Raw genomic sequence first — 25,519 nt, forward strand, 5'->3', positions numbered from 1 at the left:
TTAGGCAAAAACTGTGAGAGATAAAAGAGAAATAGCTGAATGCACTATTATAATTGGAGGCATGATCACCCCCTGTCAGTAATTGATACATTGAGCAGATAGAAAATCAATAAGGAAAAAATTGGCCTGAGCAACACTATCAATAAAATTCATGGAATTGGCAATTATAGAGTACTCCATCCAATAACAGCAGAATACTCATTCTTCTCAAGCTCACAGACAATGTTCACCAGGATAGACCATGTCCAGGGCCATTAAAACACATGTTATTAAATTTCAAAGAATAAAAACCATACCAACCGCAAAAGAATTAAACTAGAAATCAATAACAGAAAGATAGATGGAAAATCGCCAAATATTTGGAAATGAAAAAACATGCTCTTAGACAACACATGAGTCAAAGAAGAGGTATTCAAGGTAAATTAAAAATAATGTTTTGGATTAAAAGAAAACAAAACAATAACATCAAAATTTGTGAGATGCACTACAAGCAGTGCTTAGGGGAAAGTACTAGCATTAAATGTTTATGTTAGAACAGAAATAAGATCAAAAAATCAATATTCTAAGGTTTTACCTTAAGAAACTTGAGAGACACCAGCAATTTATGCCTAAAACATGCAGATGACAAGAAATAATAAAAATTAGAGCAGAAATCAATGAAATTGAAAAACAGGAAAATGATGGAAAATGATTAAAAAAAGAATGAAACCAAAATCTGGTTCTCTGAAAAGATCAATAGAATTGATAAAACTCTAGCTAGACTAACAAACAAAAAAAGAACTCACAAATTTCTGATATCAGAAATGAAAGCAGTGTCATCACTATTGAATAGATGGACATTAAAATAATAATACAGGAATACTGTAAACAACTGGACACAAATTTGATAATTTAGATAGAATGGAACAAAACCTAGAATAATGCAAACTACTGAAACTGACACAAAGAGAAATAGATAACCCGAATAAGCCTATCCCATTAAAGAATTAAATCAATGATTGCTTTCTAAAGAGTAAATCACCAGCTCTATGTGGTTTTGACATTGACTTCTACCAAACATTTAAGGAAGAAATTGTACCAATTTTCCACAATCTCTTACATAAAATAGAGACAGAGGGAATATTTTTCCACTCATTCTTCAAAAACAACATTATACCAGAGTGATTTCAAGATTGATACGCCAGAGAGGGCAGGGCAAGATGGCAGAGTGGTGAGGTGTGGGTTTCAGTTACTCCTCCAAGGCAGTAGGTAGAAAGCCAGGAAGTGCATGGACTGGACACCTCAGAGCAACTTGACTTTGGGCGTAATTCATACAACACTCATGAATGCATGGAACAGCTGAGATCAGTGAAGTCTGTAAGTTCTCATGGCCAGGGGAACTGTGCCCCTCCCTGCCAGGCTCAGTACCAAGGGGGGAGGGGCCTTCAGTGCTAGGAATGAGGAGGGAGAACTGCAGTTGCAGTTCTGATTGAAAACTCAGACTGCTGATCAAAAACTCTGAACATGGATAGCCTGAGACCAGACACTGGAGAATCTGGGTGCAGTCAGCCCAGTAAAGAAGAGATAGGGCTAGCAAAAACAGCAAAAAGAACCCAAAAATAAAAACAGATTTTTGGAGTTACAGTGAACATAAAATGGAGAAGGGCAGGACTCAAACAGAATCAGGCACATATGCAAATCCAGAGAGTGAGGACTCTTGTCTGAAGAGCTGGTTTCTCTGCTTTCTTCATTGTTCCTTAATGGCCCTAAACTCCTTGTCTCTTAGCATTTCAATAGCCCATTAGATCTGCAAGGAGGGCCCTTCTTTTCTGTTTTTTTTTTTCTTTTTCTTTTTCTAAAAATTACTCTAGTAAGCCCATTATAGAAAGCCTCAAAGACTTGCAATTCAGGCCCAGGCAAGAACAGAGCTAAGATAGCTCTGAGGAACAAAGCATTAACTCTAGTGGCTGAGAAAATTTGCTAAACAACATAACTTCCTGAGAAAAGGGGTGCCTCTCCTTACAGCCATCTTCCCAGTTGGCTGAGAGCACTCCTGCCTGAAAAAAGTGCCACAGCCCAGAGCTGCAGCAAATAACCCAGTGTGATGAGAAGTGTTTCCAGCAACACACACACATGCCACAATACCTGGCATGGACAGTAGCCTTTCACGCACCCTCAGCTAATTGTCTGAGAGCTGGGAAGGTGGCACTGTGTGAAAAGAAGGAAATTAACACACACCATTCTGCCATCTTTTCAGCAAGCTGGGAATGCCCTAAACAGCCCTGTGGCCCAGAACTTCCCTTGAGGGATGGCACTCACCTGTGACATAGCACAGTCTTCACTCATCAGAGGCCCTTGAAGGGCATGGCTTGGAAGAGGGACCAACTCGCAAGTCCCAGGGACCATACACCAATACCAAGGACTTGTGGGTCAGTTGCAGAGACAAACCATGGCAAGACTGAACTGAAGGATTAGATTATTACAACAGCTATAAATCTCCAGGAACAACTGGGAGATTTGACTATTAAAGCTGCTCTCTGTCCCTAACCATTCAGACACATGCCCCACATTCAGGGTGGTCAGCACCAATTACACAAACAAACTTGCTGCACCAGTTGGACCCCTACAAGACTCAGAGCTCCACTCACCACAAAGGCAAAGTTGGGGAGAACTGGCTTGAGGGGAATAGGTGGCTCATGGATGCCACCTGCTGGTTAGTTAAAGTGTACTCCAACAAGTGGTAGATCTGACAAATTAAAGATAAGTATTTGAATCAGCCTACATATCCTAAAAGAATCCTATGAAGTTAAGCAAATGCCACGAGGCCAAAAACAATAGAAAATATTAAAGCATATGAAAAAAACCAGATCAAAAGATCAGAAGAGACACCATACTTGGAGCAATTAATCAAAGAACTAAAGACAGACAATGAGAGCATGGCACAGGATATAAAGGACATGAAGAAGATCCTAGAAGAGCATAAAGAAGAAATTGCAAGAGTAAATTAAAAAAATATATGATCTTATGGAAATAAAAGAAACTGTTGACCAAATTAAAAAAGATTCTGGATACTCATAGTACAAGAATAGAGGAAGCTGAACAATCAGTGACCTCGAGGGTGACAGAATGAAAGATGAAAGAACAAAAGAAAGAATGGGGGAAAAATTGAAAAAAATTGAAATGGACCTCAGGGATATGACAGATAATATAAAATATCCAAATATAAGAGTCATTGGTGTTCCAGAAGGGGAAGAGAAGGGTAAAGATCTAGGAAGAGTATTCAAAGAAACTGTTGGGGAAAACATCCCAAACCACCTAAACAACATAAATACAAAAATCATAAATGCCCAGTGAACTCCAAATAGAATAAATCCAAACAAACCCACTCTGAGACATATTCTGATCAGATCATCAAATACTGAAGAGAAGAGCAATTTCTGAAAGCAGCAAGAGAAAAGCAATTCACCACTTACAAAGGAAACAGCATAAGAATTACTAGTGACTACTCAGCAGCCACCATGGAGGCAAGAAGGCAGTGGCATGACATATTTAAAATTCTGAGAAAGAAAAATTGCCAACCAAGAATTCATTATCCTGCAAAGCTCTCCTTCAAATTTGAGAGAGAGCTTAAATTTTTCACGAACAAATTCTGAGAGAATTTTCTAACAAGAGACCTGCTCTACTTGAGATACTAAAGGGAGCCCTACTCACAGAAAATCAAAGAAAGGAGAGAGAGATATGGAGAAAGGTTCAGTACTAAACAGATTCTGTATGGTTATGTTAAAGGACATTAAGAGAGAGAGGGAAAAATTATATCTGACAAACAAAAACCAAAGGATAGGATGGGTAATTCAAGAAGTGCCTTCACAGTAATAACATGGAATGCAAGTGGATTAAACTCCCCAAATAAAAGATACATATTGGCAGAATGGACAAAATATATGAACCATCAATAAGTTGCATACAAGAGACTCACCTTAGACACAGGGACACAGAGAAACTGAAAGTGAAAGGATGGAAAAAATATTTTATGCAAGCTACAGCCAAAAGAAAGGTGGAGTAGCAATATTAATCTCATATAAAATAGACTTTAAATACAAGGATGTTATGAGAGGCAAAGAAGGCCAGTGCATACTAATAAAGGGGGCAATTCAACAAGAAGAAATAACAATCATAAGTGTTTATGAATTCAATCAATGTGCCACAAAATACATGAGGCAAACACTGGCAAAACTAAAGGAAGCAATTTATGCTTCCACAATAATTGTGGGAGATTTCAACACATCCCTCTCTCCTATAGATAGATCAACCAGACAGAAGACCAATAAGGAAACTGAAAACCTAAACAATCTGATAAATTAATTTGATTTAACAGACATATATAGAATATTACATCCCAAATCACCAGGATACACATTCTACTCTAGTGCTCACAGAAATTTCTGCAGAATAGATCATATGCTGGGACATAAAACCAGCCTCAACAAATAAAAAAAAAATAAATTATTCAAAGCACATTCTCTGACCATGGTGGAATACAATTAGAAGTCAATAGCCATCAGAGACAGAAAATTCACAAATAACTGGAGGTTAAACAACACACTCCTAAACAATCAGTGGGCTAAAGAAGAAATAGCAAGAGAAATTGCTAAATATATAGAGACAAATGAAAATTTGAGCACAGCATATCAAAACCTATGGGTTGCAGCAAACGTGGTACTGAGGGGGAAATTCATAGCACTAAATGCATATATTAAAAAGGAAGAAAGAGCAAAACTCGAAGAACTAATGTAGCAACTGAAGAAGGTAGAAAATGAACAGCAAACCAATCCTAAACCAAGTAGAAGAAAAGAAATAACAAAGACTAAAGCAGAAATAAATGACATAGCGAACAAAAACCAACAGTGAGAATAAATAACACCAAAAGTTGGTTCTTTGAGAAGATCAACAAGATTGACAAGCTCCTAGCTAGACTGACAAAATCAAAAAAGAGAAGACCCATATATACAAAATAATGAATGAGAAAGGAGACATTATTGTAGATCATGGAGAAATTAAAAAAAATATAAGAGGATACTATGAACAACTTTATGCCAATAAACTGGATAATGTAGAGGAAGTGGACAATTTCCTGAAACATATGAACAAGCTAGACTAACCAGAGATTAAATAGAAAACTTCAAACAACCAATCACAAGCAAAGAGATCCAATCAGTCATCAAAAGTCTTCCCACAAATAAATGCCAAGGGCCAGATGGCTTCACAGGGGAATTCTACCAAACTTTCCAAAAAGAACTGACACTAATCTTACTTAAGCTCTTTCAAAACTTCAAAGAAAATGGAACACTACCTAACACATTTTATGAAGCTAATATCAATCTAATAGTAAAACTAGGAAAAGATGTTACAAAAAAGGAAAACTACAGGCCAATCTCCCTATATAGATGCAAAAATTCTCAACAAAATACTTGCAAATTGAATCCAGAGACCCATTAAAAAAATCATACACCATGACTGAGTGAGGTTCATTCCAGGCATACAAGGATGGTTCAACATAAGAAAATAAATCAATGCATTACAAAACATTAACAAATCAAAAGAGAAAAATCAAATGATCATCTCAAGAGATGCTGAAAAAACATTCGACAAAATCCAACATCTGTTTTTGATAAAAACACTTCAAAAGATAGGAATTGAAGGAAACTTCCTCAACATGATAAAAGGCATATATGAAAAACCCACAGCCAGCATAGTAGTCAATGGTGAGAGAATGAAGGCCTTCCCTCTAAGATCAGGAATGAGACAAGGATGCCACTGTCACCACTGTTATTCAACATTGTGCTAGAAGTGCTAGCCAGGGCAATCTGGCAAGACAAAGAAATAAAAGTCATCCAAATTGGAAAGGAAGAAGTAAAACTGTCATTATTTGCAGATTATTTGATATATCTGGAAAACCCTGAGAAAATGGTGATACAGCTACTAGAACTAATAACAAATTTAGCAAAGTAGTGTGATAAAAGCTTAATGCACATAGGTCAGTAATGTTTCTATAGGCTAGAAATGAGTGAACTGAAGAGACAGTCAAGGAAATGAAACCATTTTCAATACCAACTAAAAACAATCAAGTACCTAGAAATTAACTTAACCAAAAAGGTAAAACTCCTGTGCAAAGAAAGCTGCATAACTGTACTAAAGGAAAAAGAAAGGGATCTTAAAAGATGGAAAAATATTCCATGTTTATGGATAGGAAGGCTAAATGTCATTAAGATGTCAGTTCTACCCAAACACATCTACAGATTCAATGCAATCCCAATGAAAATTCGAACAACCTAATTTTCAGACTTGGAAAAGCTGGTTATCAAATTTATTTGGAAAGGGAAGATGCCTCAAATTGTTAAAAACGACTCTAAAAAAGAAAAATTAAGTGGGAGGACTTACACTCCCTGACTTTGCAGCTTATTATAACACCACAGTAGAAAAATCATTATGGTACTAGAACAAAAATAGACATATTAATCAATGGATTGAATTGAGAATTCAGAGATAGACTCCCATATCTATGGTCACTGAACTGAGACATAGCCATCTTTTCAACATATGAGGCTGGGAGAGTTGGATATCCATATCCTAAAGAATAAAAGATGACCCCTACCTCATACCCTACACAAAAATTATCTCAAAGTGGATGAAAGACCTAAATATAAAACACAGTACCATAAAACTCCTAGAAGATAATGCAGGGAAACCTCTTCAAGACCTTGAATTAGGTGGCCACTTCCTAGACCTTACACCCACAGCACAAGCAACAAAACAAAAAATAGATAAATGGAAACTCCTCAAGCATAGAAGTTTCTGTACCTCAAGGGAATTTGCCAAAAAAGGTGAAGAGCCAGCCTACTCAATGGGAAAAAAATTTTGGAAACCATGTATCTGACAAAAGACTGATATCTTGCATATATAAAGAAATCCTACAACTCAGTGACAATAGTACAGACAGCCCAATGATAAAATGGGCAAAAGATGTGAAAAGGCAGTTCTCTGAAGAGGAAATACAACAAATGGCCAAGAAATACATGAAAAAATATTCAGCTTCACTAGCCATTAGAGAGATGCAAATTAAGACCACAATGAGATACCATCTCACACCAATTAGAATGGCTGCCATTAAACAAACAGGAAACTACAAATGCTGGAGAGGATGTGGAAAAATTGGAACTCTTATTCATTGTTGGTTGGATGGTATAATGGTTCAACCACTCTGGAAGTCAGTCTGGCAGTTTAGAAAACTAGATATAAATTTACCCTTCGATCCAGCAATTGCACTTCTTGGTAATACCCAGAAGATCTGAAAGCAGTGACATGAATAGATATCTGCATGCCAGTGTTCCTAGCAGCATTACTCACAATTGCCAAGAGATGGAAATAATCCAAATGTCCTTCGACATATGAGTGGATAAATAAAATGTGGTATATAAATATGGTGGAATACTATGTGGCAGTAAGGAGGAATGATGTCATGAAATATATAACAACATGGATGAACCTTGAAGACATAATGCTGAGCGAAATAAGCCAGACACAAAAAGAGAAATATTACATGCTGCCACTAATGTGAACATTGAAAAACGTAAAATAAATGGTTTATAATGTAGAATGTAGGGGAGTTAGCAAGAGAGAGTAATTAATAAAGGGGGGACATTAACCCAATAAGAACAGATAAGCTATCATGGGTAAATTTAATGTTCTGGGAATGCCCATGAATGACTATGGTTTGTTAATTTTTGGTGAGTATGGTAGGAACAAGTTCACAGAAATGTTGCTATTTTTGTTATTTTCTTGGGGTAGAGTAGGAACATGTTGGAAGTAGTCTTTTTCTTACCCCTTGTTATGGTTTGTGTGAAATGTTTTTTTATTGTATGTTTTTTTTTAAATTTTTTGATATAGTTAATAGTTATTTTTTTTTAAAAAAGAGTTAATTTAAAGAAAAACAAAAACAATGAAAAAGTGTGCAGAGCCCACTTAAGGACCTGGTGGAGAATGCACAGGTTTTGGGCTTCCCCACCTCAATGGTGGCTGATATACTCATATGGGGCACTGGTGGTTTGATGGGCTGAGTCCTCTACCATGGGACTTGCCCTTGGGAAGACTGTTACTACAAAGGAGAGGCTAGGCCTGCCTATAATTGTGCCTAGGAGTCTCCTCCCAAATGCCTCTTTGTTGCTCAGATGTGGCCCTCTTTCTCTCTTGCTAGGCCAACTTGGCAGGTGAAATCACTGTCCTCCCCTTACATGGGATCTGACACCCAGGGGAGTAATTCTCCCTGGTAACATGAAATATGACTCCTGGGGAGGAATCTAGACCTGGCATTGTGGGATGGAGAACATTTTCTTGACCAAAAGGAGGATGTGAAAGGAAATGAAATAAGCTTCATTGGCAAAGAGATTCCAAAACAAGCTGAGAGGTCACTCTGGTAGGCACTCTTATGCACAATATAGATAACCCTTTTGAGTTTCTAATAAATTGAAATAGCTAGCAGTAAATGCCTGAAACTATCAAACTACAACCCAGAACCCTTGAATCTTGAAGACGATTGTATAACAATGTAGCTTATGAGGGGTGACAATGTGGTTGGGAATGCCATATGGACCACACTCCCCTTTGTCCAGTGTATGGATGGATAAGTAGAAGAATGGGGGCAGAAAAAAGGCATCCAGTGTTCTTTTTTACTTTAATAGTTCTGTTTCACTTTAATTTTTATTCTTATTATTTTTGTGTGTGTGGTATGGAAATGTTCAAAAATGTGATGAACGCTATGCCAGTTGATGTATTATGTCTGCCAAAATGCCATTATCTTTGATGTAATCTTGTGTGGGCTGACATATCAGTGTTGATTAGATTGTAATTCTTTGAGTGTTTCCATGGAGCTGTGCCCCACCCAACTGTGGGTGAATTTGGTTGGATAATTTCCATGGAAGTGTTGCCCTGTCCATTCAGGGTGGATCTGAATTAAATTACTGGAGCACTTTATAAGCTCAGACAGAAGGAGCAAGCTTGCTACAGCCAAGAGTGTCTCACAGAAGATGAGAAAGTAGCTGCAGGTGAGAGACAGTTTGAAGATGGCCATTGAAAGTAGACTCTTGCTCTGGAGAAGCTAAAAGAGGACAAACCCCAAGAACAACTAAGAGTGACATTTTTGAGGAACTGCTGCCTAGAGAGGAATGTCCTAGGAGAAAGCCATTTTGAAACCAGAACTTTGGAGCAGACACCAACCACGTGCCTTCCCTGCTAACAGAGGTTTTCTGGACACCATTGGCTATCCTCCAGTGAAGGTACCCAATTGCTGATGTGTTACCTGGGACACTTTATGGCCTTTAGACTAACTGTGTAATCAAATAAAGCCCCTTTTATCAAAGCCAATTCATCTCTGGTGTTTTGCATTCCAGCAGCATTAGCAAACTAGAACAAATGCACAACTATATAATGGTACTGTGAACAATCGATTGTACATTTTGTATGACTGCATGGTATGTGAATATATCTCAATAAAATTGAATTAAAGAATAAATAAATCAGCATTACCCATTGTTCCAGTTTTCTAAAGCTGCCAGAATGCAAAATACCAGAAATGGATTAACTTTTATAATGGGGGGGGTGGTATTAGTGCACAGATTTACAGTCCTAAGGCCATGAAAATACCCCAATTAATGCATCAAAGGGACAATACCTTTTCTGAAGAAAGGACAATGGCATCTGGGGTTTTTCTGTCACATGGGAAGGCACATGGCTGGAGTTTGCTGTTCTCTTCTGGGGTTAACTTCTGGTTTCCATTGCTTTCTCAAAAATGTCTTTGGGCTTCTGTCTTAGCTTCTCCCTCTCAGCACCTATTCATCCATGCCTGTTTCTTTGGGTGTTTCTCTTTAAGCCCTTGGAGGTCCTCTATTTTGCTCTCTGATAGAAACTCTGGATTTCATCTCTTAGCTTTTCTACTGGTTCTGCTTTCAACAGTTGGCTCCAAAATGTCTCTGGGTGTTTTTTTTTTCCTAAGTGTCTTGGACTATGTCAGCTCTCTGCTCTTTCTCTCTCTCTGTCTGAGCTCTCTTAAGGGCTCCAACAAACTAATTAAGACCCACCTTAAATTGTGCAGGGTCACAGCTCCATGGAAATAATCTAATCAACAGTCCCATCCACAGTGGGTCTGCCCTCAAAAGATTGGTGGAACATAATATTCTGTGAAATTGGACATTCCTGGGGTACTTAATAGACTCAAACCAGCACACCCTTAATACCCAAAGTACCCAAAGGAATTATAAGAAAGGAAAATTGTAGACAAATATGTCTCACAAACATAGACGAAAAATTCTCAACATCATATTAGCAACTTGAATCCAACAATGTAAAAAAAAATAGACCACAACTGAGTGGAATGCATTCTAGTTGTGGAAGGCTGGTTCAACATTCAAAATTCAACCAATGTAATCCACCACATTAACAGATTAAAGAAGAAAAACAATATGATTATGACAATCTATGGAGAAAAATATTTGACAACATCCTACACCTATTCAAGATAAAAACTTTAAACAAATTAGGAATAGAAGAGAATTCATCAATTTGATAACATCTACACAATTTCAGGTAACATCATATTACATGGTGAGACTGAATACCTTCCTCCTGAGTTCAGTAAAAAGGCAATGATATCCTTTTTCACCACTCCCATTCAACATTGTACTTGAAGACCCAGCTATTTCAATAAGATAAGAAAAGGAAATAAAAGGCATGCAGATTCTAAATAAATTAATTAAATTTTCTTTTTCACAGATGATATATTTGTCTATGTGAAAAATCTCAAATAATGAATAACAACACAGCACAAAATTCCTCAGGCTGAATATAGCAAGGTCTTAGGATACAAAGTTGAGAATCAAAAGCCAGTTGCTGCATCAGCTGGATGTGTGAAATGGCCACAGTATGCCAAACCCAACTAAGCAGTAGTCCCAAAAATCCTAAAGAATTCCCAGGTCTTCATTGGAGACTCTATAAAAGTTTCTCTAAGTTTATTTCTCAGAAACTTAAATCCTCCAGGGTTTTCCTATGCCAGATAAGTCCCCCAACCCAAAGTCAACAGTGTCTTCAAGAACATCAAACAGATGCATCCCCCTTCACCATAATGTTGACACCCCTTTTCAATATGAACAAGTTAGGGAAGTCACTGCCTAGATATCCCTGAAGATTGAGACAGTGATCAAATGAGAGTGAAGAGTAGCAGCAGACAAGATAGGACTTAATAAATGTTATGAATACTGAATCTTTATATAAGTTTTTTCAGTCTCTAGGATATTAGAACAGCTAGAAGGAAATAACTGAAGTAGTGGAACTGTGACTAATAATATTCTGTGAAATTTGCTCTATAACTACTTATTAAATCATGCTTTGAAAGTTGTCACTTTTCTCTCTCTCTCTCTCTATATATATATATATAATATATATATATATATATATATATATATATATATATATATATATATATTTCACAGTAAGGCAATAACTGAAATTGTGGAACTGTAATCCATAACATTCTTTGAAACTTGCTGTGGAACTACTTGTTAAACTGTACTTTGGAAGTTATCACTTTTCTGTGTTTATGTTATATTTCACAATAAAAAATGTTTAAAAAGTCAATTGCTTCCTTATATTCCTCTAATGAACAATTGGAATTTCAAATTATAAACAAAAGAATCAATACACTTTACAAGGTCATCAATTAAAAATGAAATGCTTATATATAAATCTAACAATATACATAAAGGATCTATATGTGGAAACTACAAAACTATGATGACAGAAATCAAAGAACATCTAAATAAATGCAGAAATACTCTGTTGATTGGAAGACTTAAAATTGTTAAGAGCTCAACTTCCCAACCTGACCAATGCATTTAACAAAATCTCAATCCAAATCCCAGCAAGCTATTTTAAGATATCACCAAACTATTTTATAAAGGTTAAATGGGAAGGCAAAATATATAGAGCAGCCAACACAATATGAAGAAGAAAGTTGGAGGATACCCACTACCTAATTTCAAGTCTTTCTATAAAGATATAGTCATCAAGATAGTGTGGTATTGGCAAAAGATTAGATGCATGATCAATAAAACAGAATACAAATCCCAGAAAGAGATCCACACAAATATCTTCAAGTATTTTTTAACAACAGAGAAAAGTTAAATGTTGCTGGAACAATAAGCTATCTTTTGGTAAAAACATGAACCTACACATAGACCTTAGAGTGTTCACAAAAATTAAATCAAAATGGATCATAAACCTAAATGTAAAATGCAGAATTTGAAGAAAGTCTACATAATCTTGAATTTGGTGGTGAGTTTTTAGATACAACATCAAAGCATGATCCATGAAAAACCTTGATGTTGGACTTTATTGAAATTAAAATTTCTACTCTTTGAAAGACACTGTTAAAAGAATGAAAAAGGGGCATAGACTGGGAGAAATATTCATAGAACAAAAATCTATTAAAGTACTGCATCCGAAATATACAAAGAACTCTTAAAACTCAACAATAATGAAATAAAAATCTCAATTAAAATTGGGCAAAGATCTGAACAAACATCACCAACGAGGCTATACAGAGAGTAAATAAGTATAGGAAAATATTCTTGATTTCATTTGTCATTAAGGAATTGCCAAATAAAACAACAATATGATATCACTACACACCTAATAAAATGGTTAATATCCAAAAAAAAAAAAATGACAGTACCACCTGCAGATGAGGGTCTGGAACAAGAAGAAAACTCTTTCATTGCTTATTGTAATGTAAAATGGTATAATCACTTTGGAAAACAGTTTGACAGTTTCTCACAAAAGCAACCATAAATTTACCATATGATTGAAGAAACTACAGCCCTGGTTATTTTCCCAACAGACTTGAAAACTTATGTCCACTCAAAAACGTGCATGCAAAATTTTATAGCAGCTTTATTTATAATTGCTAAATCTGGAAACAACCCAAATGTCCTTCAATAGCTGAATTGGTAATCAAAGGGAGGTACTCCATATATTATAATATTCAGTGATATTAAAATGAGCTATCAAGCCATGAAAAGGCACAGATTAATTTTAAATGAATATTGCTAAGTGAAACAAGCCATTCTGCAAAACATACATGAAGTGTGAATCCAATGATATGACATTCCAGAAAAAAAACAAAACCATAGTGAAGGTAAAATCATTAGTGATTGCCTGGAGTTTGTGTGTTTATGTGTGGGGGTTAGTATTGAATAGGTGAAGCATGTATTTTTTGTTTTGTTTTGTCTTGTTTTTGTTTTTGCTTTTGTTTTTTTTTTAGGGTGGTGAAACCATTCTGTGTGATCCTTTAAAGGGTAATACAAGGTAATATATATTTTTCAAAACCCACGGCACTTTACAGAACAAAGAGTAAATCTTAATGTATGTAAGTTTTTTAAAAATAATTTAAGAGACCAAGGGATACTAAGATGGAATGCAAAATATGACAAAAGAATCTTAATGTACTACAAATGTATGAAACAATCAGACTGAAGGGTTTTGGGGAATGAGATTCTGATATTAATAATGGTTTAAATGAGTGGATTCTACAAAAGTAAAAGCAAAAGAAAATACATAATCCCTTTACTCTAGTTGATAAAATTGCTTTCCATGAGATATGGACGAACAATTCTGAAGCCACTATACAGGTATAATGGAATTGAACAATTAACTAAATGTATGGTGGATGGTAGGAGTCATGTCCCTTAGTGTTGGAGTAGGAGGTTACAGAGAAGCAAGGGTGAGAGGCTAGTATGACTCATGTGGCAATGGATTTGAGTAAGACCCATAAATATTGAGACATGTTTAGCTTTATATAGATACTGATGGTTATAGATAGAAATATTTTCAGATATTTGTGTGTACTTATGTGATATATATATATATATATATATATATATATATGTGCGTGTGTGTGTGTATATATATATATATATATATGTATCTGTACACCCAATTAGTATACCCACAAATATTCCCTTGCTTTATCTGAGAGGACCTAGAAGCAATGACACCTCAGTAAGTATGAACACACCTAGCACCAGGTCTTGGTTTCTAACAGTATTCTGCAACAAGGGGAACCAGGGAACCCTAGTGAAATGGCTGAATCTGTGACTGGAGCAGGAAATATACATGATAAGCCTGAAACATCTTGTAGTGTCAGAAAGTTTGAACAGCCCAAAAAAATAAAAAAAAAAAAAAAAAAAGCAATGGTGGGGATTTGTTAAAGGGATGTAACAGCTAACTGAAAGAGCTACTGATGCTCAAATCTGGAATATTTTAAGCAACAAAATAAAGTAGTACTGGATTATAACCCAAAATAGAAAATAAATGTCCATGAGTTCATACTGATATAAATGATTGAATAAATAAATAAATGGAGAAAATAGAAAAATCTGTGAAGAAATTCAAATTTATGTAGAATCTCCATCCTTAAAGATGTGGAGCATATCTTTCCTCTCCTTAAACAAGGGCTATATATTGTGAATTACTTCAAAAGAGTACCACATGGAAAGAGAAAAAAAATAACTTTGCAGTGGAAAACCCTGACAAGAACTACCTCTGTCATGTTATCAACATCAACATCAACGGTGATATCATATTGATAGCACATAACTTTGTTTTGATGTGATGAGAATGGCACTTTAATTCTGCAGTCTTCCTTCTAAACACCCATAATCCTAGGATAATCTTGAGGAATGCATTAATAAATTCCAATTGAGGGATATTCCTCAAAGTATCTGACCTATATTCCACTAAACTGGTAAGATCATCAAAAGCCTGTGGAACTTTCACAGACAAGAGTTGCTTAAGGAGACATGACTACCAAATGTAATATGGTACCCTGGATGGGATCCTAGAACAAAAAAGGACATTAGGTAAAAAAAAAAAGTAAGGAAATTAGAATTAGGTATGTGCTTTAGTTAATAATAATGTGTCAATATTGGTTCATTAACTGTGACAAGTACACATGAATAATGTAAGATTTTAGAAATAGGAGAAATGGTGTGGGGTATATCAAATTCTCTGAATAATTCTGCAAAGCTAAGTCTGTTCTTAAAAAAGTTTATTACTAAAAAAGAAAACAAAAACCAACAAACTACTGAAACAGAGACAGGTTAAGTAACTTTTCCAAATAAATATGTATGTGTGTATAGGGCTGCCACTGGCCAAATTACACAAAACTTTATCTTCTCTTTAGTAATCTCCTACCTTCTCCCTTTTCTCAATACTCCCTTCTACTGTGCTCCTAAGATCACTCATACCAAATGTCTGGCTCCTTTCATTCAGGAAAAAAAATCTGAAATTAAACTGTACTTCATATTTTATAAATTCATGTGTTATCACCATGACCATCACCAACCCTAAAGCAGGAAGTGCCATAAAAAAGAAAAAAAATCCCAGCTTTCTATTAAAGAGTGATGTCTACTTGCACATATAAAATAAGACTTCAGTTTACAAAAATATATATGTATTTATATCACAACATTTTTAGAACATTCTGTTAAGCTTTTGACAGTAAAAATATGTGCTGAATTAACAGAATTAAACTTTGTGGATGGCTATTCTATACTTTGCTATAAATCATTTATTTTAAAATATGAGTCTGTTGTGTACCATGTCTGTCTCAGGTAAGGGGACAAAGAAACGAAAATTCCAGTCTTTACCTAGCTCTCTAAGACCATTCCTAGGAAGCATGAAGGAACTTGTATTTGCTATACACTGGGTAATTCTATTGCCTTGTAATTATTGAGAATCCAAGTGCTATACTTCTGTTAAAAGGTTTATCAACATATCATAGGATAGATTTATCCCAATATTTTAAAAAATAAACAGTAAACATACTGAAAAGTGATCTCTCAGTTAAGAAGATTTCTCAAGTCCCCTTTGAATGTGAGAAAATGCTTAACTTTGGTGCACCTGCAAAAGCCACAGACAGCATAAAATGTGGCTATTTCTTAAGTACAGAATGGTGAAAAAGGAGCAATGGTAAAAACAGAATGAGAAATTAATAGAGCTTCTAAATTCAAGTATAATTCTTAAGTAATATTAAATTCCCAATCCTTCTCCTAATATTTACATATTGAAAGAGCAATATACAATAACTATTTTAAAAGAATATAATTAGACTTATTTTTATTGACTAAGATTTTGAATTTCTTAAAAAGTATTCCAAGACATGTATTAAGATTTGGGAAATTCTATAAAAATAAATGCTAATAAATCCAAATATTTATATTTAGGAAAAACATTCCCATAGTCCACATAGTACACATTTTCAAATATGTACATTATAATTTACTTAGAATATATATGGCACACTCAATATTATATGAACATGAGCCATATTTGCTATTGTTTCAGTTTGCTAAAGCTGCTGAAATGCAGTATACCAGAAAATGAGTTGGCTTTTAACAATGGGGATTTGTTGTTACAAGTTATGATTCAAAGGCCATGTAAATGTCCAAATTAAGGCATCAATAAGAGATACGTTCCCTAAAGAAAGGCTTCTGATATCTGGGGTTCCTCTGTCACATGGGAAGGCACATGGTGACATTTGCTGGTCCTTCTTTCCTGGGTTCTGATTTCAATGGTTCTCTCTCTCTCTCTCTCTCTCTCTCTCTCTCTCTCTCTCTCTCTCTCTCTCAGCTCCTGCTTCTCTGGGCATTTTTCTGTAAGCATCTGTGCCTGTTATCCTCTCATAAAGTACTCCAGTAAAGGATTAAGTCCCACGTTGAATGGGCTGGGTCACATCTCAATTGGAACAACTAACCAAAAGTTCCCACCCACAAGAGGTCTGCACCCACAGGAATGGATTAAAAGAATATGTTATTTTCTGGGGTATATAACAGCTCCAAACCACCACAGCAATACTTCACATATATTTGGAAAAGTGTTGGATTTACAATATATAATTACTCCAGAAACATAGGAAAGTTCACAGTAGAGGAAATATCCTTAGAGGAAACTCATCTAGCTTGTTCAATCTCTTTTTGTCACCCTTCTGAGAGAAGACATAATGACATCATAGACCTGTCTTTGTATGTCATTGTTTGGTGGTATGCAAAAAATGCCTCATCTCTTCAATCGAAGTAAGAAGTATTACTTCAGTTAGCACAATGACATAAGCATATCTACAATTATTACCCTTGAAGGGAATTAGAGATTTCATTTTTAAAATAAGAGATAGTTTAAGCTGCACAATAACTTTTGTCAAAAATATCAAGTTACAAGTTCCCTAGGTAATCTTTTCCTTATGAGAAAGAAATGAAGCAACATGTGCACCAAAACAGAGGAAAATAAAGTTAAAATATAATCTAACACTGGAAAAATTAAATTGCTCTAGTATCTAGATAAATTTAAATTAATATAGTGTCCCCATCAATCTGTGAAGTAGTCTTTGTGAATAATTTATATCAGGAAACATAACCTGATTTTCAAAAAATGCTTTAAAATGATACTTATATAGATAATTTCATTTGGTAGGTATTGTATGAAAAATTTCTCAATTTACCATCGTCAACAATGGGCTCCAGAAAGCTCAGTTTAAATTTTACAAAAATTTGTTTATTTAATATGAATACAGGTTTTCACTGCTTCCAAAAGCATGTAATGTCAAAAAGAAAGCATATGTAGTTTCAAGCATGTCTTAAGTATTTGTAGTGAAATCCAAAATAAGTTATCAAAAAGAGCCCAAAACATTTTGCAAACACCTTTAACCACTGGAGATTGACATTGTGCACAGTAATTTTGCAATTTAAAAGAAAAAAAAAAACTAAATGAAAGCAACAAAAAACCCCCACACTTCTGGAGACCAGTGCCAATGACAAAATATTGAAAGGAGGTGGATCATTGCCCAGGATGGTACATTTTCTTTGACACTACTTGCTTATTTAATAATAATAAAAAATGTAGAATTGTCTTCTTTGATTATGCAAGCATTTAGGTATTTTCCTTATTTTTTTATTTTCTGCCCAAAATTTTCTGGGAGGTACTGGAGTATTACATTAGTCTGTAGAGAATAACAATAACTCATTCCCTATTCTATGTTCACTGTAATTATGTTGTTGAAATAAACAGACAAGACAGGGTAAATTAGCATGCTACAGAAAATATAAATTTAGTACCAAATAAATCTCTTCCCTTTGGGTTCAGCCAGAAGTTGGAGTTTTAAAATGGAATCAATATCATCCTGTACCTTGTATTCTAATTTACCTTAGTCCTAACCGATTCTGTTTCATTCACATCTCTGATTGTAATTGGATCTCTTTTACAGCTTAACATTTACTATATGGAGTAATGCTGCCTTAGAGAGCTGCAGAACTCTGGAGTCTCAAGTGTCACACAGATACCCAAATTTCCAAGGAACTACCAGGTTATACACAAAGAGTACTGGATCTCAGAATTTAGAAATGACACTTAAAACTCAGTAATAGATATAATTGCTGTAAGAGCTTACAATCTAGGAAACTTTACAATAAGCTTTATTGAACATTATGTATGCCAATCAATTGCCCAGTCTCTGTCCCCCTTCTATCCCCATATAACCTATGTTCTTGAATTCAATTCTCAGCATTTCCTCATTATATTTAGTTTATAGTAGTGAGAACTGACAATATTTGTCCCTTAATTTTGGGCTTATTTCACTGAACATAATGTCTGCAAGATTCATTCACCTAGTTGCATGCCTCAAAAAATCAGTCTTTTTTTCAGCCACTCAGTATTCCATTATATGTATACACCACAATTCGTACCTCTGTTCATCCATCAATGTAACTTAGGCTGCCTCCATCCATTGCAAATCATGAATAATGCCACCAAAAACATCAGTGTTCAAATGACTATTTGCATCACTTATTTCAGTTCTTCCAAGTATATACCATATACTGTGGTTGCAGGGTCGTATGGCAGCCCTACACCCCACCTCCTGTGGAATCACCACACTGTCCTCCAGAGTGGCTGCACCATTTTACTTCCCCTCCAAAAGTGAATAGCTATATCTTACTCTCCACATCTTCTCTAGCACTTGTATCTTTCTGATTATTTTTAAACAGTTTTATTCACACACCATACAATCTATCCTAAGTTAACTATCAATGACCCCAAGTATAATCACATAGTTATGCATCCATGACAACAATCTATATGAGACCATGTCCATTACTTATACAAGGAAAGTAGAAGAGGAAAAAATTAAAAATAAAGCATAATAAAAAATTAAAAGGAGAGACAACCACATAAACAAAAAGAATCCTATACCCCTCCATTGTATTCCTCTCTTATGGATATTTAGCTTTGATATATTGCCTTTGTTATAATTAATGAAATAATATTACACTGTAACTGGTAACTATAGACCCTTGTTTACATTGATTGTATTTTTTCCATATATCATCCCATTTTCAACAAACTGCAATGGTGATATTAATTTTTTCCCTCTCATGTAAAAATGTTCTTGTATTTATACATTTAATCACCATCATTGCTCACTCTAGGTTTCCCTATGTTATACAGTCCCAGGTTTTCTCCTCTGTACTTCTGGTGTCATACATGCCCCTAGCCTTCCTCTTTCACCTATACTCAACACTCAGCTTTGTTCATTATACTTATAGTATCATGATACCATCAGATAGTATTGTGCTATCCATTTATGGATCATTACAATCAATCCTGTTGAATATTCTGTACTAATTCAGTATCAAATACCTAACCTCCACCCACTATCTCCTGGTAACCTCTGTTATTAACTTTAGTTTTTAGAGTTTGCTCATTACAGTTAGTTCATATTAATGAGACCATACAGTATTTTTCCTTTTTTTTCTGGCTATTTCCTCTCAATGTAATGTACTCAAGTTTCATACACATTGTTATATGTGACATAAATTTATTGTGTCTTACAGCTGTGCAATATCCCATCATACGTATGTACCACAGTTTTTTTTATCCACTCCTCCATTGACAGACGTCTGGGCTGTTCCCATATCTAGGCAATCATGAATAACACCACTATAAACATCAGTTTACAAATGTCTGCTTGTATCTTAGCTTTCAGTTCCTCTGAGTATATACCTAGCAATGGAACTGATGGATCATAAGACAATTCTATGTTAATCTTCCTGAGGAACTGCCACATTGCCTTCAAGAGTGGTTGTACCATTCTACATTCCCACCAACAGTGAATAAGTGTACCTTTTCTCTGCACCCTCTCTAGCTCTTGAAGTTTTCTTTTTTTATTTTTGATAATTGCCATTCTAGTAGATGTGAGATGATACCTCACTGTGGTTTTGATTTACATTTCCCTGATAAGTAATGAAGTCAAGCATCTTTCCATATGTATTTGAGCCATTTGTATTTCTTCTTCAGAAAAGTATCTCTTCATGTTTTTGCACACTTGTAATTGAGTCCTTTGTCTTTTTGGTGTTGAGTTGTATGATCTCTTTAAATATTCTGGATTTTAAACCCTTCTCTGATATGTGGTTTCCAAATAATGTCTCCCATTGCATGGGCTGCATTTTTACTTTTCTGACAAAGCCCCTTTTTTTTGCACGTAACTGTGCAATTTTAAGCATAGCCTATTGGTCTCTTTTTTCTTTCATTGCTCAGACTTTGGGTGTAAGGGATAGGAAACTACCTCCTACCATGAGAATTTTAACCTATTTCCCTATATTTTCTTCTAACAGTTTTATGGTCTCAGCTCTAATGTTTAGGTCTTTGATCCATTTTGAGTTCATTTTTGTATAATATGTGAGATAGTGGTCCTCTTTCATTCTTTTGGATATAGATATCCAATTCTCCAAGCATCATTTGTTGAAGAGGCTGCTCTTTCCCTGTTTATTTGACTTGACCACCTTATCGAAGATAAGATTAATTGGTCTAATCTTTTCAAAGATAAGATGAGGTGGTAGATGAGAGGGTCCATGTTTGGACATTCAATTTGATGGTATTGGTCAGTATACCTATTTTTATGCCATCACCATGCTGTTTTGATAAATGTAGCTTTTTAATATGCTTTAAAATCAGGTAGTGTGAGACCTCCCACTTCATTTTCTTCCTTAAGGTATTTTTAGCTATTCAGGGTAATAAATTTGATAATAGTTTTTCTATTTCTTCAAAGTAAGCTGTTGGGGTATTGAGTTGAATCTATACATCAATTAGGGCAGAACTGACACCTTAACTATGTGTAGTTTTCCAATCCATGAATATGGTATGTCCTTCCATTAATTTAGGTCTTTCTTGATTTTTGTTAGCAATGTTTTGTGGTTTTCTGTGTATAGGTCTTTTATGCCCTTGGTTAAATTTATTCCTAAATATTTGATTCTTTTGTTTGCTATTGTAAATAGAATTTTTTCCTCGAATTTCTCCTCAGATTGCTCATTACTAGTGTATAGAAACATTTATGATTTTTGCATGTTGATCTTGTATCCTGCCACATTGCTATACCCATTTATTAGATCTGGTAGCTTTACTGTAGATTTTTTTTTTGGGGGGGGGGTTCTACATACAGGATTTTGTCATTGCAAACAATGACAGTTTTACTTCTTCCTCTACAATTTGGATGTATTTTATTTATTTCAATTACCTCATGGTTCTAGCTAGAACTTCCAGCACAATGTTGAACAGAATTGGTGACACTGGGCATCCTTGTCTTGTTCTTGATCTTAGAGGGAAAATTTTCACTCTTTCCTCATTGAGTATGATATTAGCTGTGGGATTTTCATATATTCCCTTTATCATGTTGAGGAAATTTCCTTCTATTCCTATCATTTGAAGTGTTTTCATCAAGAAAGGATTCTAAATTTTGTCAAATGTCTTTTCTGCATCATTTGAGAGGATCACTTGGTTTTTGCTCTTTATTGATATGGTATGTTGCATTAATTGAGTTTCTTATGTTGAACCACCTTTGCATATCAGGGGTAAATCCCATTTAGTCATGGTATACAGTTCTTTTAATATGCTGTTAGATTCAATTTACAAGTATTTTGCTGAGGATTTTTGCATCTATATTCATTAAAGATATTGGTCTGTAATTTCCTTTTCTTGCAATATCTTTAACTGGCTTTGTTATTAGAGTGATGTTGGCTTCATAGAATTGAGGTACCTTTCCTTCCTCTTTAATTTTTTTGAAGCATTTGAGCAGGATTTGTGCTAATTCTTTCTTGAATGCTTGGTAGAATTCACATGTGACTATTCTTTTATTGGGAAATTTTTAATGACTGATTCAATCTCTTTACTTGTGATTGGTTTGTTGAGGTCTTCTCTTCCTTCTTGAGTCAATGTTATTGGTTCATGGTTATTTAGGAAGCTGTCCATTTCATCTAAGTTGCCTAGTTTGTTAGCATATACTTTTTCACAGTATCCTCTCATTTCTTCCTTTATTTCTGTGGGGTCAGTAGTTATATCACCCACAATTTCTGATTTTATTTATTTGCATCCTCTTTCTTTATTTTCTTTGTCATCCCAGCTAAGAGTCCATCAATTTTGCTGATTTTCTCAAAGAACCAACTTCTGGTTTTCTTAATCTCTCTATTGTTTTCATGTTCGCAATTTCATGTATTACTGTTCTAATATGTTTTATTTCTTTCCTTCTTTTTGCTTCATTGTAAGTTTGCTTTTCTTTCTCTTGTTCCTCCAAGTCAATAGTTAATACTTCAATTTTGGCACTTCCTTCTTTTTTGATATAGGCATTTAGGGCAATAGATCTCTCTCTCAGCACTGCCTTTGCTGTATACCATAAGTTTTGTTATGTTGCATACTCATTTTCATTTGCCTCAAGATATCTTATGATTTTTCTTGTAATTTCTCCCTTGACTCACTAGGTAAGGGTGGTGTTTAGCCTCTCCATATTTTTTTTTAATTTTCTAGCCTTCCACCCGTTATTGATTCCAACCTCATTCCATTATGATCTGAGAAATTGCTTTGAATAATTTTGATCTTTTAAAATTTATTGATGCCCCCTTTGTGACCCAATGTGTGGCTTATCCTGGGGAATTACTTGTGAGCACTTGAGAAAAATGTATATCTTGCTGTGGCTGGATGAAACATACAGTAAATGTCTGTTAAGCCTATTTTATTTTGCATAATATTCAAAATCTCTATTTCCTAATTGACCCTCTGTCTAGAAGTTCTATTCATTGATGATAGTGGTGTACTGAAGTCACAAACTATTATTGTAGAAGTGTCTATTTCTCCCTTTAGTGTTGTCAGTCTTTGCTTCATGTATTTTGGGACACACTGGCTTGATGCATAGATATTTATGATTGTTATGTCTTATTGATGGATTGTCCCTTTTTATTAATGCATAATGTCCTTCTTTATCCCTTAATTTTTTTACATTTGAACTATAACTTTTCTCATTTTGGTATCGCTATCCCTACTCTTCTCTAATCATTGTTTGCATGAAATATCTTTCTCCAAACTTTCACTAACATTCTGTTTTTGTCTCTGGGTCTTTAGCAAATCTCTGTTATACAGCATAAGGGTGGATCCTGTTTTTTATTTTTTGCTGTTTTGTTTTGTTTTGTTTTTTGTTTTTTGTTTTTTTTTTTAAATCCATCCTGCAAATCTATGCCCTTTGATTGGGGAGTTCAGTCAATAAACATTCAAGGTTATTACTATAAAGACAGTACTTTCTTCAACAATATTGTCTTTTGGATTTTATATGCCATATTTTATTTTTTCTCACTTTTTACACTATTAGTTATCCTTAATGCTACTTTTCATTTCTATACTCTTCTCCAAACCTCTATCTCTTCTCTTTTCCTATCTGTCTGTGGTGCTCCCTTTAGAATTTTTTGTAGAGCATGACTCTGTTTCATGAATTCTCTAAGTGTCTTTTTTCTGAAAATATTTTTCACTCAGTTTTATTGAGATATATTCACATACCATACAATCATCCATGATGTACAATTAACTGTTCAGAGTATCATCACATAAGTTGTGCAGTCATCATGAAAATCCATCTTTGAACATTTTCTTTACACCAGAAAGAATAAAAATTGGAATGAAAAATAAAAGTAAAAGAGAACACCCAAATCATCCCCCATAACACCCTATTTTTCATTTAGTTTGTGTCCCCATTTTTATACTCATCCATCCATACACTGGATAAAGGGACTGTGATACACTTTGTTTTCACAATCACACTGTCACCCCTTGTAAGCTACATAGTTATATAACCATCTACAAGAGTAAAGGCTACTGGGTTGTGGTTTGACAGATTCAGGTATTTACTTCTAGCTCTACACTAAAACCTAAAAAGGGATATCTGTATAGTGTATAAGAATGCCCACCAGAGTGACATCTCAACTCCATTTGAAATCTCTCAGCCAGTGAAACTTCATTTTTCTTCATTTTTCTTCCCCCTTTTGGTCAAGAAGATTTTCTCAATTCCATGATGCAGGGTCTGGGCTCAACCCCAGGAGTCATATCCTGCATTGTCAGGGAGATTTACACACCTGGGATCAGGTCCCATGTAGGGGGGAAGGCAGCGAGTTCACCTGCCCAGTTGGTTTAGCTAGGCAGAGAGGGCCACATCAGAGCAAAAAAGAGGTACTCAGGGGGAGACTCTTAGGTGCAATTGTAGGTAGGTTTAGCCTCTCCTGTGCAGCAATGAGCTTCATGAGGGCAGGTCCCAAGACAGAGGGCTCGGCATACCAAATCGTCAGTCCTCAATGTTTGTGAGAATATCAGCAACAACCAACGTGAGGAAGTCCAACACTTCTGCATTTTTACCCAGCTCCTCAGGAGGGCCATGCATATTTATTTTTATTCTCTGCCCAAATTACTTTGGGATATGTTGGTATTTCACACCAACCTGTACAACCCTACCAGATCCTACTTCCTATCAAAAGTTCCATGTAATTATGGTGTTTGAACAAGCTGACTGTTCAAGTTAAATTGTTTAGTGTACTACATAAAATATAGACCCTGCACCAAATAAACATCTCTCCCCTTGGTCTCACAACAGAAGGTGAAGTTTTAAAACACAGTCTGTATCATCCTTTACTCTTTGGCCTGATTTGCCCTAGTCCTAACAAGATCTGCTTCATTCATATCTCTAATTGAAATCTGGACTATTTTTCGGCTTTTCTAACAGTTGCTGTATGGGGTAATATTGACATTCATATTTGCTGAGCTCTAGCTCTGAGTTTCAGGTGTCACACAGACACCCAAAGTTCCAAAGAATGATGAGGTTATAGACAAAGGGATCAGCATCTCAGACTTTGGAGATAGCTATAACAATTCAGTAATATATGTGACTGCTGTAAGAGTCTACAACCTAAGGACCATTACAATAAGTGTTGTCCCAATAAACTGTGTTCTAAGATTCAAATCTGAATTTATACTTTCTAGTTAGTCCATATTGGTAAGGCATTATAATGTTTGCCTTCATTTCTGGCATTCTTCACTCAAAATGCTATCTACAGGATTCCGTCACCTTGCTGCATGTCTCACA

This window comes from Choloepus didactylus, chromosome X (genome assembly GCF_015220235.1).
Source record: "Choloepus didactylus isolate mChoDid1 chromosome X, mChoDid1.pri, whole genome shotgun sequence".
NCBI classification, from domain to species: Eukaryota; Metazoa; Chordata; class Mammalia; order Pilosa; family Megalonychidae; genus Choloepus; species Choloepus didactylus.